Source organism: Corvus hawaiiensis, chromosome 10 (genome assembly GCF_020740725.1).
Source record: "Corvus hawaiiensis isolate bCorHaw1 chromosome 10, bCorHaw1.pri.cur, whole genome shotgun sequence".
NCBI classification, from domain to species: Eukaryota; Metazoa; Chordata; class Aves; order Passeriformes; family Corvidae; genus Corvus; species Corvus hawaiiensis.
In genome coordinates, this window is record NC_063222.1 from 25,516,914 (window position 1) to 25,533,011 (window position 16,098).

General features: G+C 40.6%; 1 long non-coding RNA gene across 1 annotated transcript in view; it reads left to right on the plus strand.

Annotated features, from left to right (window-relative positions):
* LOC125331045 overlaps positions 1 to 14,449 on the plus strand; it is a 46,423-nt gene extending 31,974 nt beyond the window's left edge. Inside the window, exons 14-16 of the long non-coding RNA XR_007205835.1 lie at positions 97 to 2,027; positions 3,551 to 3,631; positions 9,825 to 14,449. This is a non-coding gene — a long non-coding RNA (uncharacterized LOC125331045). The remainder of the gene's footprint in view (positions 1 to 96; positions 2,028 to 3,550; positions 3,632 to 9,824) is intronic.
* The last annotated feature ends 1,649 nt before the right edge of the window (positions 14,450 to 16,098 follow it).

Genomic DNA, 16,098 nt, shown 5'->3' on the forward strand with positions numbered 1-16,098 from the left:
ACAGGAATAGGCACTGTTTCAACTTCCAAGGTTATTTGGGATGTTCTGATTTATTAAGTCAGGTTTTAACTGAGTGGGTGTTTTCACTTCTTCCAGATATCCCTGAGCGAGTTGGGAATAAAATGATGGGAATTTATCAGAGCAGATGAAAATCATTGTTTGCCTGCTGGAGAGGTGAAAAGAACCTGGACTGGCACTCAGAGTTCTCACAAAAGTCAGTAGGATTTGAATAAACACAGACAGCAGGGTAATATCCTTGGAGGTTATTTCTGTTTCAGATGAATCCTCCTATTCTGCGTTACCACCTGTGCCATCCCTTGTCTGACAAATTAAAAAGAAGCATCACAGATATTTTAATAAAAGTCACAGAATGCTGCCGATATTTTAAAGGACAAGGAGGTGCTGCAGATTATTGAAATTCAGAGTAATGAATAACAGCTATAAAATATTTCAGCCTCTGAGCCTTGCTGAACAGCACAATTCATCCCCTAAAAACAAATCAATAAATGCAAAACAAAGCAAAAGGATATTTAAGAAAACAATAACCAAACTGTAACATGTTTATTGGAGGAAGGACCAAAGAGAAAATTATAATTTGGATGTTCACCCATTGTTATGCTACTGAAAAGTTGAGCAAGTATGGACAGAAAATAAAATGAAAAAACTTTGTTCAGTAGGAACTTTGCTATCAGCTTACAAAAAGACATCACTAATCCTGACTCCTTTATATAATTCTGTTGACAGCTTTTATCATATTCCCACGAAGCAGTGAGTGATGTTGACTGAAAGGATTCAGGCATGTTTCCATTATTAATATTGTACTGGTATCTATGAGCAGTTTAATATGAGAGCTTATAAAAACCCACTTCTAGATACAGAGTTTTAAACTTGCTTCATTCCCCTGCAACACTGTTAGAATCTGTTTTATGTGTCTTTTATTTGGGGAGATAAAACATTTAGTTTTCAATCAGTGGAATCCTCTCTAAATACACTATTGACATGTGCTGTCAGCTGACATCTGCTTCATAATTAATAATCCAGCTGTTAACATGGTTTTATCTAAAGAAAATCAGTTTGTTGTTTGATGTTCCAGATGAAAATGATGACTTCTTGACTTCCCATTCTCATCTTCAGAAGGCAGAACATTTTCTTCTGATGTGGATGACTCTGTTGATGTGTGCTGGGTGTTTACTGACTTCTTAACTTCCAAAGTTTCACCCTTGTCACGCTCCTTTTCCAGCTCTTGCTTTGCCCCCTTTTTGCCCCAGAATTTCAGCCTCTGCCTGGCTCCCCAGACACTTGCACCGATCTGGAGACCCCTCTGCACAAACCTGATCCTTACGTGAGTAATTACACTGAAGTTAAATGAGTTTAATCTTCAAGGTTTGTGTCTCACAGTGGACAACACTTCCTGTGTTGTTGAATTATAGTTGAAAAGTAGAATTTACACTAAACAACAAGAAATGGAGTTAGGAAAGACCTTCAGATACATCTTATCTGTTGTTTTACCTTTAAACGTCTTCCCTCATCTTTCCCTGTGTGTCTCATCTTTCCCTGTTCCAGGCATTTATTCCAGGATTTGTCTTTCTGGTAGAATCTTGTCTGGTAGTTTCCTGTTGACATTTGTTTCCTTGGAACAAACCACCCTGATTTTGCTCTACTATTTCCTCTCTTAACTAAACTTCTGAGAATTGTCGAATTTGCTGCTTTATGGTGACTTTACAACAAGTTTCCAGCTTCCCCTTCTCCAGGGCAAGGCAGGAAGATTCAATCTCTGTGTCATTCTCTGCTGGACCCCAAAATCAAGGTCAATGACTGTGAACACAACTAAATTTTGGTGTAATCCCAGTAGGAAAACCCCAAAGCCTCTCTGATCTTGAACAGTCCAAAAGAACTTTCTAATTAATCACAACTTCCTTTTTATTCCTGTTTCCTTTCAGCAAGTGGTAGACACTTGATTTAAATAAATCAAGAAAAGGAAAACCTGTGATTCTTATTGTTATGGTGCAGATCTCCATCTAAAAAAGGTGAATTAATTTTTCCTGGATTGCCAAACGACCGCTGGCTGCTAACACAGTGTTTGAATTTTGCTATGGCAAATGAACATTGATAGAAAAGTTAAAGTGCTCCCAAACTCTTCCTGGTGCTTGATACGACATTCCCTGTGCCCTCAGGAGCGTGTGGGTTTTGATGGAAACACTAGAAATCTCCTTTGATTATTTTCAAAACAGGAACTGGAAATATTTTATAATTAAGAAATATGTCACCGGTTGGAATTCCTTGATTAAAATCCCTCATTTGGCAATGTGCAAGGTGGTGGCTTCTGGCTTGCAGAGGAAGTTTTGCTGTCAAAGATAACTGTGGAGGTGGCAGAAGATGTTGATTGTTGGAGATGAATATGCAAATTGAGAGTTCAAGCCCACAAGAAATATTGTGCCTTGGGAATTGCTCCTTTGTTGTTTTCTTTCCTCTTTCCTTTTGGGGAGAGAGAGTTAGGAGGCTTGGAATGGTAATTGTGGTAAGTGTATAAAATATTCTGAGTAACAGCTATTGTATAAAGAATATTTCTTGAGATCATAAACTGGTGAACAGGCTGCAGTTTAATGGAAAGGATAATTAAAGTTGCATCAAATGTATGGGGGGTTTTTACTTTTTTTTGTTTCATTTTAGGACTGTCTTTTCTCCTTCTTTCTGTAAAGGAAGCTGAAGTCCCCACTTTATAAAACAGTTCTGAATAATTTATATAATGAGCTGATGGAAACAAAAATGGAATTTGTAACTCAGTGATAGTTCCCTGCTTTTTCTGCAACAGGAGGAGAAGAGTTATGTGGAAAAATTAACTACAAAAAGGAGAGCTAATGGGATTCGATGTAAAATGTGTTTCATGAGAAGTATTAATAGGAGCACAATTTGATTACACAGAAAATCCATTGCTATTTCACATTTAGTGCACATTTCCAGGAAAACCTGATTTTAGCAGACATTTGCTGAGGTATTTGGAATTCTCTGCTTCCTCCAATGGACACTAAACCCTCTGCCTGCCTGGAAGGCTGACATGGAGCCCTCAGTTAAAAGATCATTGCCTCTAGTAAGTGTCCTGTAACTTTTGTGTAGGGTTGGAAGCTCTTTTTGCTTGCTAAGTTTTGTCCCACGTGTTTATGTGCAACAATTCATTTTCTAACAAAAAAAATCTACTTTAAACACAACTGACTCTTAAAAAAAATGAAGAGTTCAGGTGACTTTACTGAGCCCCAGCATCCCAGATCTGCCTAATGCCTAATCCTTTCCATTAAACTTCAGCTTGTTCACCAGTTTAGAATCTCAAGAAATATCCTTTATACAATAGCCTGGTGAGATTTTCCCTGCCATGAACCCTCCCAAGCCAACACTTCACTCTCAATTTTATCTCTCTGCCCACTGCACACCTCTGCTTTATCCTATTTGTTGCACGACATTCACTGGAGATAAATATAGTGCAAGTATACATTGAATTTCCTTTGGATGACACAGTTCAGAAGTGACCTTCAGTTCTCCTGTAATCTCATTGCAGGGAGTTTCTTGGGCAGAAATTACAGAATTGGGTGAATTACACTGAGCTGTGCTGGCCTGGAGATAACAACAAACCAAATGTGTGAGTTCATCCCACTCCGTTGTAATCTATTTGCTCTTTCTAACATCAGGCCGGGGCATCAGAGGGCAGAAGGGGAGGTTCAAGGTAGCCTGGGGAGGCTTTGTCATCTTTACACCTAAAAATGTGTAATAATAACAAGGGAAAGTTTGATTCCAGAACAGCTTCTGTGTGTTAAGCTGAGATCAGAGCACATTTACTGCTGAAAATGTGGTTTTAAGGGAGAAGCTTTGCAAACTGGAAGAGGTTTTAATCCTGCAACCTGCTTATGGCAGGAGTTTCTGCAGAAATGGCAGCATGGGATAAATCTCATCTCTGTTTTGCTCAAATAGATGGTTGTGAGCTCCTACTACACTCCAAGTTATGTTTTCAGGTGGAATTTCAGGTGAAATCTGAAGTAAAGAGGGATGGGGTCAAATCAGAGAGTCACTAAGGTGATAGTGTCACTGATAGTGTTTTTGAATAGAGATTGCAGGGTTTGACTCCATTTATAATTCAGCCAGGAGAAATTTCTTGCAATTCTGTTCTCACAATGGCAAATTTTGTACTTAAATGCGGACAGAACTTTAGATTCCCACAAAAAAAGGAGGTGTTTAACAAGTGAACCAGTGAGCCTGGTAGCTCTGGTCTAGAGAAAAGGAGAATCAGGGGAATGTTTTCACTCTCTAAAACTCCCTGACAGGAGGGGGCAGCCGGGGGGGTCGGGCTCTGCTCGCAGGGAACAGGGACAGGAGGAGAGGGAACGGCCTCAGGCTGGGCCAGGGGAGGCTCAGGGTGGACAGCAGCAGGAATTTCCCCATGGAAAGGGTGCTCAGGCCTTGGCAGGGGCTGCCCAGGGAGGTTTGGAGTCCCCATCCCTGGAGGTGTCCAAGGAAGGGCTGGAGGTGGCACTCGGTGCCCTGGGCTGGGGACAAGGCGGGGACCAGGCACAACTTGGACTGGATGGGCTGGGAGGGCTTTTCCACCCTAAATGATCCAGTGATTCCCAAATCCATGCTGGAGAAGAGCTTCAGTGCAGATCCTTTCAAGATCTGCCTTCTAGAGCACCTGCAGTGTCAGTATCACCTCAGAAAGAACATGTATACATGTGATATAGACATGTGATATATATGTGACATATGTATGTGATATAGACATGTGATATATACATGTGATATAGACATGTGATATATATGTGATATATATATGTGATATATACATGTGATATATATATGTGATATATACATGTGATATAGACATGTGATATATATATGTGATATATATGTGATATACACATGTGATATAGACACGTGATATATACATGTGATATATATATATGATATAGACATGTGATATATACATGTGATATCTATATGTGATATATATATGTGATATACATGTGATATATATGTGATTTATACATGTGATACATACATGTGATATATACATATGATATAGACGTGATATATACACATGATATATACATGTGATATATACGTGTGATATATACATGTGATATATACATGTGATAGATACATGTGATAGATACATGTGATATATATGTGATATATACATGCGATATATACATATGATATATACTTGATATACACATTGTGATATCTATATGTGATGTATACATGTGATATATATATGTGATATACACATGTGATATCTATATGTGATATATACATGTGATATCTATATGTGATATATACATGTGATATCTATATATGATGTATACATGCGATATATGTATGTGATATATATATATGTGATATATATTTGTGACGTATATGGGAACTGAAAAATTCCTTATTGTTCAATGACATTGAATCCCACTTGATTTAAAGGAAAAGAGGAAATCCAGAGAAGAAAAAGCCACAGAGCAGCAGAGGTTGGAACATGACCCAAGCACTCACTCAGCCCTGACAGCAAAGCAGGGAGTAGGGTCATGGGCACACCTGGAACATAACAAGCAGGGAGAGGGAACTGTGCTGAGGGAAGCAAAGAGAAACTCACAGAGAGAAGGAAAAGTGGTTAATTCTGTACTGATTTTCACGGGGTAAAATAATCTACCTTTAAAACCTGGCAGGTTTCTTGGTGTGCAAGTGGAATTTTTGCCCAAATCCCAACACTTTTTGCAAGATCTGGCTGCAAAGTGAGATGCTGAAAGTACCACTTGAACAAAACTCTTAAGGTGCTGTTTGGATCCTTCCAGCAGAAGTTTTCCTGGGTTCAAATGTTCCATCACACTGACTTCATGATTAGTTAAGTGGCAGAGGAACACATATCTTTTCCATGAAAATAATTTTTGAATTAATTGAATCATTTGCAACCCCTTCATGTGTCAAAGTAAATCAGGGAGGTGGAATTTACTCCATACAGAGGACGATTCATAAAAGGCTTTCTACAAAACATTGTTTTTCTGACAGTTTGTACCTTTGCATGCTACAATCTTCTGCTCATATTGCAGAAGTAATGATCTCCTTTAGGTCGCCTTTATATTAAATATTGAATTTGTTGGTTAATAAGAGGTATAATTCAGTTCTGTGTGATTGGTAAATCCATCCTGATGATGTGAGTTATGCTGACTTTCTTGATTTTTTTTTTTTTGTATCCTCCTTTGGAGGCAGAATGCAAAGGAGAGAAAGCATGCAGCTGGTTTATTTGAACTCCCCACTCCTCTGACATTAAATAATGACATAACTCAAGAAGCTGTTCAGGAATCCATAAAATTAGCATTATTGAGCACAAATACGATGTCTTATAAATCAGTAATTATTAAGGAGCTCTTTGCTGATACAGAGGAGATGAGTTTCTCAGAGAAGCCCCTGATTACAGCAGACAGGCAGAGCAATATTCTTAAAATTACAGTCTAATCATATAGATTTTCCCAGCTGGCATATTCAAAAACACCTGTGTCCTATACTTCAGAAAGTTTTGAAAACACCTGAATGTAACTTTTACCCCTCAGTGACATCCTCGCTGCTCTTGAGAGTCTGCAGGTTTGTAGGTTTTGCTCCACAAATTGGTGCTGAAAGAGTCTGCTGGCTTCCCCATGAGTAAAATTGGTCGTCTGGAGTGTGGGAAGGAGCATAAATTCTCTTTTTTGCCTGATTTTATCTCTACTGAACATGTCTTCCTCCCATAGGTGGATTTTAGTGCATCATTTTCAGCTCTTCAGGAGAGGATCCCTCTCAGTCCTCTGAGTTATCCCTCTTAGCAGCACAGTCATTTTAAGAGAGACTATTCCAGAATTCCCAAATCAATACCTTATAATCAGATTTATAAAGTATTTATTAGTCTGTTTCTGGTTATCCTTCGGTTCTACCAGCACAAGTTCATTTCAGGTGGAAATAACGAGGGGTAAAGATGGAGAAAAAGATTTACTATCGCAAAATTGTAAATATGTTTGAATTTGGATCTAATGTCCATAATTCTCACAGATTTGAGGGAAGGAGGTTCTAAGACATACGTGAATTGCATTAATGACAATTTCACTGCTTTTCCATCAGTTTATTAATGATAATTTAGTGAAGATCTTGATGCTTCAGTCTTCAAATATTCAGTGCAGCTCTGCTGTTTTAGTGGAGTTATAACGGCCACAGACCAGCTGAATATCCCTTTAAGCCTTCCAGGAATCCTAAATTGAGATCAAGAAGGTATTTTGGGGCTTGTGCAGTTATGGAATGATTCCAGTTGTCATGCCATTTGGAAAAAAAAAAAAGAGAATAAAAACAGGCACAAGTTTTATTATATAGGATTGTGCTGCAACTGCAAGCACTCAATAAAAAGGCAATGGGTGCATTATGGGCCTTTATCTCACATTTAATCTTGTAGTGCTAAAGGCTTTGTGCAAAATGCACTTCTCAAGTTACGTCGGGATAGAAGAGCCCAAATCTCAGCACGTTCAGCTGGCTGCAAAAGCCAAAAAGGGACAGAACTGTGTTTTCTGCAGCATTTTCACAGCCTGTGAAACTAATTTCTGAGGAAGTCTCGAAACTCATATATTCTTGTGAACAGTAATTTAATTTTTTAAAATGAAGGACAAACCACTCATAATTTGAGCTCAGGCAATTTGGGATGTGGAGGATGTGCACAATCAGATCTCCTGCCTTGCCCTGTGACCTGCAGCACCCCTGGCTCCATCCCTGCACAAACCTACCCCAGAATGTGTAAGACTGTGGCCTTTTTGAAGTGCATATTACATTTTTATTAATTCTCTTTTCACAGCCTTTAGGGTGCCTGGGTTATGTTTTTTTAGCTTCTCTCTCCAGCAAGTTGCTGCAACCACTAATAAAAAGCTGTAAAAATAACACATGAATAACCTTTGAAGAAGTCTGCCTCTGAATTAGATGCCAGCTTCAAGATGGGGATGTTTAATACAAGAGCAGTGCTGGTCAGGATTTCTGAGTCTCATTTTAACTCAAGGAAGTTGGTTAACAAAGAAGAATTCTGTTTATCTCCCAGTTAATCAGAGGGACCGGTTTCCCTTCGTTTTCTCCATTAATCAGTCTCTGATTTCTTCATGGCCAACTTGCAGGGCAGAGGGTTTTAGTGTTGGTAAACAAAGTAATGAATGAAACAAATGAAAGAAACCCTGGGCTGCTGAGCTGGGTTATTTCAATATCCCCTCGGACAAGGCTCCTGATTCATTAACAGAGCCTTTGTTGGCTTGCTGGACCTTTTAAATTCAGTGCAGAGTGCTCATCTCTGTTCATTTGGAAGGAATCGTGTTTGATTTAGTTATTTCACATGGTAATGTATGTCACTTGATAATTTTCCTTAGCTCTCACAGATTACATATTGCTTTGCATTTACGTTTGATTCACTGGCACACATCAACATTCAGGAGTGGGTGGATTAAATATAAATGGAGTGTGCCTGCTTGCCAGCCCAGTTCCAGGGAATTAATGGCTAAATGTGAATCACAGCACCCTGGGAAGGGTACAAAATCTGTGCAAGACTGAGAAGCAGAAATGTGCACTGCATGTGGTGTTCTCACAGCTTTCCCTGCAGGTCACCAAGCTTTTCAGGTATGCTGGGACAAATATTCAGCCAAATTTTCCCGAGCTCATGAGCAGATTTGTGTGCCTGCACTGCAGTCCAGAAGCAGCTGTGTATAATTCCACCATGCCTGAATAAAATGCAAGCATCTAGTGGTACAACAGTGTCAGCATGAGCTTCATCTCTGACAGAAAACCCATCTGGGTGCCAAAAAAATCTTTGGCTAAATAGCCTAGAGGGAAACCAGGGCCTTCTGCCTGCTCTGCTCTCAGGAGATGCTTTAGTTTAAAACAGACTTCTGTCTGCAGGTACCCTCCCAGGGGAAGCAGTCAGAGTACATTAAACTTGTGCTTAGGTGTTTTTAGCCCACAGGCAGGGATTCAGCAGGAATTAATTGGCTTTGGTGAGCTGCAGCCACGGAGGATCAAAGCTTGTTGATGGTAAAGTATTAATGCAGCACTTGTACCTTTAGTTGTTCCCTGTTAGTGCAGCAGCAGTGTGGGTTTATAAGGAGCTAATCCCTTGTAGGAAATAAATGTGATGCCTTATTGCCAGCATTTGAAATGGTAGGGGATGGATGAATATTTGCTGGAGCAGGAAAACAGGTGCACTACATGATATTTAGGGTATTTTCCCTTGGGGGAAAAAGAAAAGGAAAAAAGAGTTCTACTGAATATTGGTGAGTAGAAAAAAGGCAAAAAGAGAAGAACATTCTCCAGGCAGGACTGCTGGCATCCCGTGCATGGCTGCTGACAGCAGATCCAGCATTTCCCACATTCCCATGGGCTGCAGGACAGTCTCCACGGATGGGGTCACTGAGCTCTACCTGCCCTTTAACATCAGGGAAAATCCATGTTCACATCCTGCTGGATTCAGCAGTGCCAGAGACCATGCTCAGCCTGCAGAGCCCTTGAATTCTAGGATCTACTTCATGCTCTTAGAGCACTGTGGTTTTTCCTTCCCCAGAGCACTGTGTTTTGGGTTTCCTCCCCCAAAAAATTGTTCCTGGGGTTATTGTGACTTGAGTTATCACTCAGATCCCCCAGCTTAGGGACAGCTGGCAGGGCAGTGACTCTCTTTGGGGTTTTCCCCTTCACACCCCTCTTCTCCTTTTTTTGTTAATCCCTTCAGTGTTGGCTGGTTGGTTACCATCTCTGCTTCACAATTCATTCTCTTTCCTTCTATTTTTCTATTTTTTTTCTAATTTCAGATAAGGCAGCGCTGGCATTCCTGGCTGAGGTTTGTGATCCTTGGGTGTCTATGGCACATAAATTTCCAAATTCCAAGCCCTGTGATGATTGACTCCAACCTCTGTAGAAGCATCACTGGAAGTTGTTAAGGGCTACTCTTTTACAGCTTTGGAAGGATTTTATCAGACACACAGAACACTAATGTTAGCCCTGCAAAAGGTGATCTGAATGTACAGGAACTTCAGCTTCACCCTTTGCTTCAGTGAAATTAGAGGTTTTTGGCAAAAAAGTCTGTTTTTCTGACATGCTTTTGCCTCAATTGCAAACCTGCTTCAGTTAATCCATTTTACTCACACTGAATTTTGCCATCTGAAATGTTGTTAGAAGAAAAGAAGATGATCAACAGCAAGTCTCTCCTGCTACAATCGAGTCCTGTCCACTTTGCCTGGCAGAAAGGCACCATTTTTAAACAGTTCAGCAATTCAGAACACTTTTTGTACAATCGGGATGGGATAAAAGGGAAATGAGTGGCTCAGACCTGGTCCACAGCTGTGAAAATCATTGACAAAACTCCAGGTATTATGTAAAGATTTAGATTCACTCCACCAGTGAGCAAGAAATTCATCCCACAAATGTTTTGTTGACCTTGTGCCGCACTTTGGGACTGCAGGTCTGTGCAGCATCAAACCAGCTAAGGTTGATGATAACTTGATATTTCCATCCTGCTTCCCAGAATGCTCGCAGTTAACAGCTTTTTTTCCTTCTTTTTTTTGATGAAGCCATTTTCAGGCAGGGTCAAACCAGAGGAATATGGATATAAATGGGCTCTTTAATTGCAAACAACTCCACAGCTTTTGCATAAAGCACCTTGGAGCGTTTGACTGCATTATTTGCAAGTATGAGACAAATGGCTGAGCACTTAAAGTGTCACTCCCAAAGCCACCAGTGACAAAGGAAGTGACTTAGAGCATGAACTGCCTGCGTGGGAGCACCAGCCACACTCCCCTTTGCCCCAGGGGACAGCTGCCCCTCTGCCCCCAGGGCACTGTGCAGACAGAAGCTTTCGTCTGAGAAATTACTGTTCCTTGCCTGACGAGCTCTGAATTCCAGAGGTATCACAAACCAGAGTCAGCTTCGTGGGAAACGTTCTCATCTCCTGCCCAGGTTGTCTCCTGCCACCTCGTTGCATTTGCTGTTGGCAGATCAAAAGGAGTTCAGGGCTTTTAAAGCTAAATTAGCTCTCCAGCACGAGGGTGATACCCAGAGAGCAGAGCCAGAGGGTGCAGAGGTTTCCCATCTCCCGAAAGCGCCAGGAAGGTCAGTTCTCTTCAAAGAGACTGGAATAGCTGAGGAGGGGAGGAGGGCAAGGAGACCCTCAGGGTATGTCTGTCCTGCAGAGCAGAGGGTCAATGTCCCCATCCATGCACGTCACCTCTTTCTGACCCGGTGCTGATGCACAGGAATTCTAGGAAAATCCATGGCTCTTCTTTTTTTTTAAATAGATTGCCTAGAAAGCAGACTTATGGAAGATCTCAAGGATAAATGCAGGCTGTGTGTTTAACTAGAACACAGAATCCATCCTCTTCCTCTTCCTCCTCCTCCTCTTTCTCTTCCTCTCCCTTTTGTTTTATTGTTGTTACTACCTTAGCTTGGATTCTTGCACTCATCCTTTTTTTCCTTTTTGCTGCCGTTTCTTGTGTTTTTCAAGGTTAGATTCTATTTCATTCTCATCCCTCTTATTTTCAGGTTACTGAAATGAAAAAAATGTTCCAGTCTTCAACAAAAGTCTTGCAAATTTGCTGGATATATTCACTTTCAAAAGTTTTCTAGGAATACCTACTCACTGTTTGCCATCCCGTGCACTTGGTTGTGGTTCAAAGATGTCAAAATCGGGCTTTTTCTGAGGGAGTTCAAAAATTGTCCCGGTCTTGAAACTTGGTTCAGGCATTTCCTTCTACCAGGAATAATTAGGGAAAAAAAAGGTGAAACAAACATGAGGTTACACAGGGCCAACATTATAACCAAATAAGTCATTCTTGTCGCTTTTTTAACAATTGCCCTTCTGCTTATTTGTCACAGCATCACATCAATCCCCGAGGCTTCTGCCAAGAACCCAGGCTCTTATTTAAGTTTAATATATGTTATCATTTGAGGTTGGCTGAGAGTTATTCTTACATAATTATAAGGCAAATAACTCTTATTTCGACTTTTTTATCATTATTTAGAGATGCCCCAGGCCCTGTAGCACGTCCTTGTGAAAATGTGGCAGCCACAAAAGCAATGACTGAAATGAGTGTACTTTGCATAATGCCAGCAGTCAAACCCCTTAAAAGCTCAATAACACAAAACACTAATGGCTGGACTTTTTCAGACATCCCAGCTCCTTTAGCAGCTGTAATATTATTAGTTTCTTCTGTTCACAGCAAATTTGATATGCAAAAAGTTGGGGTAAGAGACAGATTTAGAGAATATGAAAAAGGCCTGGAAAAGATTATTCACAACAGCAATTAGGGGTGGCTGAAACTTGGGGCATTTTTGTGCTTTGTAAACAGAATATTTTGGGTTTTTTTCTAGAAGTTAATTCAGGCCAAGCACTTTATTTGGGGGTTGTTGTGTGGGTGGAATCACGTCGGTGGCAGGTGGGTGGTGGCAGTGCCTGCCCCAGCTGGCTGCTCACAGCCAGAGGAGTCTTCCTGGTATTCCAGGCAGTGGGAATCTGTGTTGTGTAAAGGGTTTATGACTGGCAGCTTTGAGAAGCAGTGGAGCACAGAGTGGTTCAGCATGGCAGGACCTGATTTGCACCATGGATCCAGCTGGCCTTGGATCATTAAATCATTCCCTGCCTGCTCTGGCCATGGTGTTTTCCTGTCCTTACTTTGGCAAAAAACCCCTTGGTTTCCATCAGGCTCCATTTTGTTGATGTTTTGGGTTTCCTAACTCAGCTCCAGTCGGTTAAACTTGGGCTGTTGGGCTGCTGAGAGGACATTGGTCTGCAAAACTGTTAATGGCAACCTCTGTGAACACCCCTGCTTTACTTACAGAACTGTGGCTGCTTTGAAAGTTTTCTTAATTAAGTCTCCAAAAATTCCTGAAATGCCTTCATGGGATGTTCTTTTACCATAAAGCAAACACCTGAGCCCCTTGCTAGCAAGTGAGTCTTGAATCAGGGATGGAATAGAACCTTTTCTGTTTCTCAGTCCTGCACTATATTTATTAAATCTCCTCCTGAGATGTAACAGAGATTGAGGGCTGGGTTCTCACTTGACGTAAAACCCAGCCATGCTCAGAGGCAATTAGGGAGGCTGAAGTCAGAATGACTTGCAGGATCAGGTTCCTACTCCTTTCTTAAAATTCTCTGTTGCATTTTATATGGACTGACTGGCTAAACTCAGTGCTGCTTAATTTAAAAATGGGGACTTGTAACCCTGAGCTTTCTTTTTTTGCCTCCTTTTATTTTGAAACCAATTGAAGGAGCGGGGTAAGTGTATAATGGTGTGATAAATCACTCAATTTACATTTGGCAGAATAAAATTAGCATTGCCATTACTTCATAATAGGGCATGGCTATGACTATGGAATTGATTTCAGAGTCAGGCTGATCCATTACAATTTTGTTAATATTGAATTTTAAATAGGATGATGAATTGCTAATCAATGCAGTTAAAGAAACAACTTAGGGGAAAAAGCCCTACTGTTTACTTTATAAATTGTGTGTCACTTACTGTGTCATTTCCCTGGGCTTCCATATTAGGAACTCCATATTTGTAACGTTCCAGCTACATCATGGTCATTTGTGCAATTCAGGGAACAGCCTTCGTTGGACTAAGTGAGAAAATTTTCACTCATTTAAATTCACTATAAACTTCCACCATTTTTGGTACACTAAGGGCTTGCTCTGAAAAGATGGCCCAGCACTGTTGTGCTGTTTCATAACCTAAATGAGCTATTCTAAAAACAAATGGAAGGAAACTTTGTCCATTTCCTTCTTTGTGCAAAATACCATTTGTTTCTCTCAGCTGTGCATAGTTCTTGCTCCAACATATACATGGAGTTTAGATTTATGAGTTTATCCAAAACCTGAATCTTCTTCCTAGGGTAAAATGAGGCAAAGATCCTGGTAATGTTTATGAAGGTCAAAGCCACACTTTTTTTTTCTTCATGTAAATGTAGATAATCTAGTTTGGGTTAAAAAAAATTGCAGATATCTGTAAATCTCACAAATTTTGGCAGTTGTGCTTAACTGTAAGGGAATTAATTTTATCCCAAGACACTTTCTTTCTTCTGGACACATCTTTTGGCTGTGGGGATTTTTTTTCTGTTGAACTGAGACAGATACCAAGACAGGCAGATACATTGCTGTATATTCCCCTTTTCCTGGTGTCTAAAAAAGAGCCATCCAGTCCCTTTAATGAGAACTCAGAGCAGTAGATCAACTGGCCTTTAAACCTCAAAAGATGACCAGGCAACACTTTTAAAGGGATAAATTATTTTTTTCTGTCAGGAAGGTGTGGACCAGTGCTTGGGGAGCAGTGTACGAAATAACTCATCCTTGGCACACAGAATGTCAGGATCAATAGATACAACATCTTCTGTGACTGGAAACTGTAAACAGAGAAATAAATACTCCTTGTGCAGTTTGAATTTATTCATTTGTCATTGTTTCTACTTTTCCCCCACCACCTGTAGAAGTGCAAAACCTCCGTGCAATTAAATCAGGGCTGCGCTAACAAATCTCTCCCTTTGGGTTGCTCTCCAGTAGAGGCTGCTTCCTTATTAAAAAAAGCACTAAATTACTGCAGGAAAGCCAAGCATAAATTTCAACAAGATGAAAGCATGGGAATATCAGGAGAGATATTTCTTTAAGATTTGATTTAGAGCTACAGAAATTCTGCTGTCCCTGCCTGTCCAAGTCACACCTGGTGCTACGCGTGTCACATCCTGTGCTTCTCACTACAGAAGTGACTTTCAGCATCATAGGGATTAGTTTATGAAAAGAGTTCTTTAGCAGCAGATTCAGGAATTCAGCCTGGGATTTTGGGTCATTCTAAATCTACAAAGACTTCTCAATGAAACTCTTCGATGCACCTTTGTCATCCAGGGTAAGAGATTCGTGGGGTTTTGCTGTTTTCTCACAATGTTCAGTCTGTGCTCTCTGCTCAGGCTTTAATTAGCACATGTTTTTGTGCTAGGTAGTGACAGGACAGGGGTAAATGGCTTTACAGTGAAAGTGAGGCACAGGAACAGGAATCTTGTGGATGTCCCATCCCTGGAAGTGCCCAAGGCCTGGTTGGACGAGGCTTGGATCAAGCTGGGATAGTGGAAGGCGTCCCTGCCTGTAACAGGGGAGTTGGAACTACGTGGCCTTTGAAGATCCTTCCAACCCAAGGCATCCTATGATTCTATAATTCTGTATTTGGCAAAGAAAGGATGAATGTATTTGGTCTTGCTCTTCCCAGAAATTGGTAGCTTTGCCTTTTTCTGACTCTTTTTTCCTGCAGTTGCAATCTGCACACCGAGGACTGGCAGCTCTCTAACATCATGCCATGGACAAATTGGCTGAAGATACACCCAAAAAAGTGCATTTTAAGCTCCTTTTTGCTGTGCAACTTGGAGTGGGAGATCTGCTGAGGAAAGGGAATTTATTAACCTTTCTTCTCGAGGTGCAGATCTGCAGGATGAGCCTGTTTTTAGTGATATTGAGAGTCCTGCATTGTTGGTGCTGCACCTGAAGTGAAAAAGGATACAGGAAATGGAGATATGGGTAGGATAATGATTTCCAACCTTCTTCTGAGAAAGATATTTTAGGAATGTTTCCTTGTAAAGTACAGATTGTGTATATAGAAAACGCACCATTCACTTTTGTTAAATATACCCTCTGAGAAACGGATGCCTACACAAAGGGAGCAGAGGCTTATGGACACTTTTTATTCCAGTTTGAGGAAATAATTCTTTCATTTGCTAAGTATTTTTTGCCATAGTAAAGATGTCCAGCACTACTGAACTGCAGTGAATTATACCTGGAATTTTATAAACTGTTGTCAAACGAGAAGCTGAGTACATGTTGTAGCACTCAATATTTTTCCCATTGATTGCAGCAGTATTTCAGATGAGTCCCCAGGGAAATAGAGCAACATCCTTTTGTTCAGAAAGTCATCAAAACCAGGCAGTTTATGATCTTTATCAGCAAAACTATTTGCATTTCTTTTGCTCCAGCCTCAGAGAGAGGAAAGGGGGACAGAGAAGGAAACAGAAGAAGAGTGGAGCTGTTTGGCAGAGGTTCTAAAGCAGAGCCTG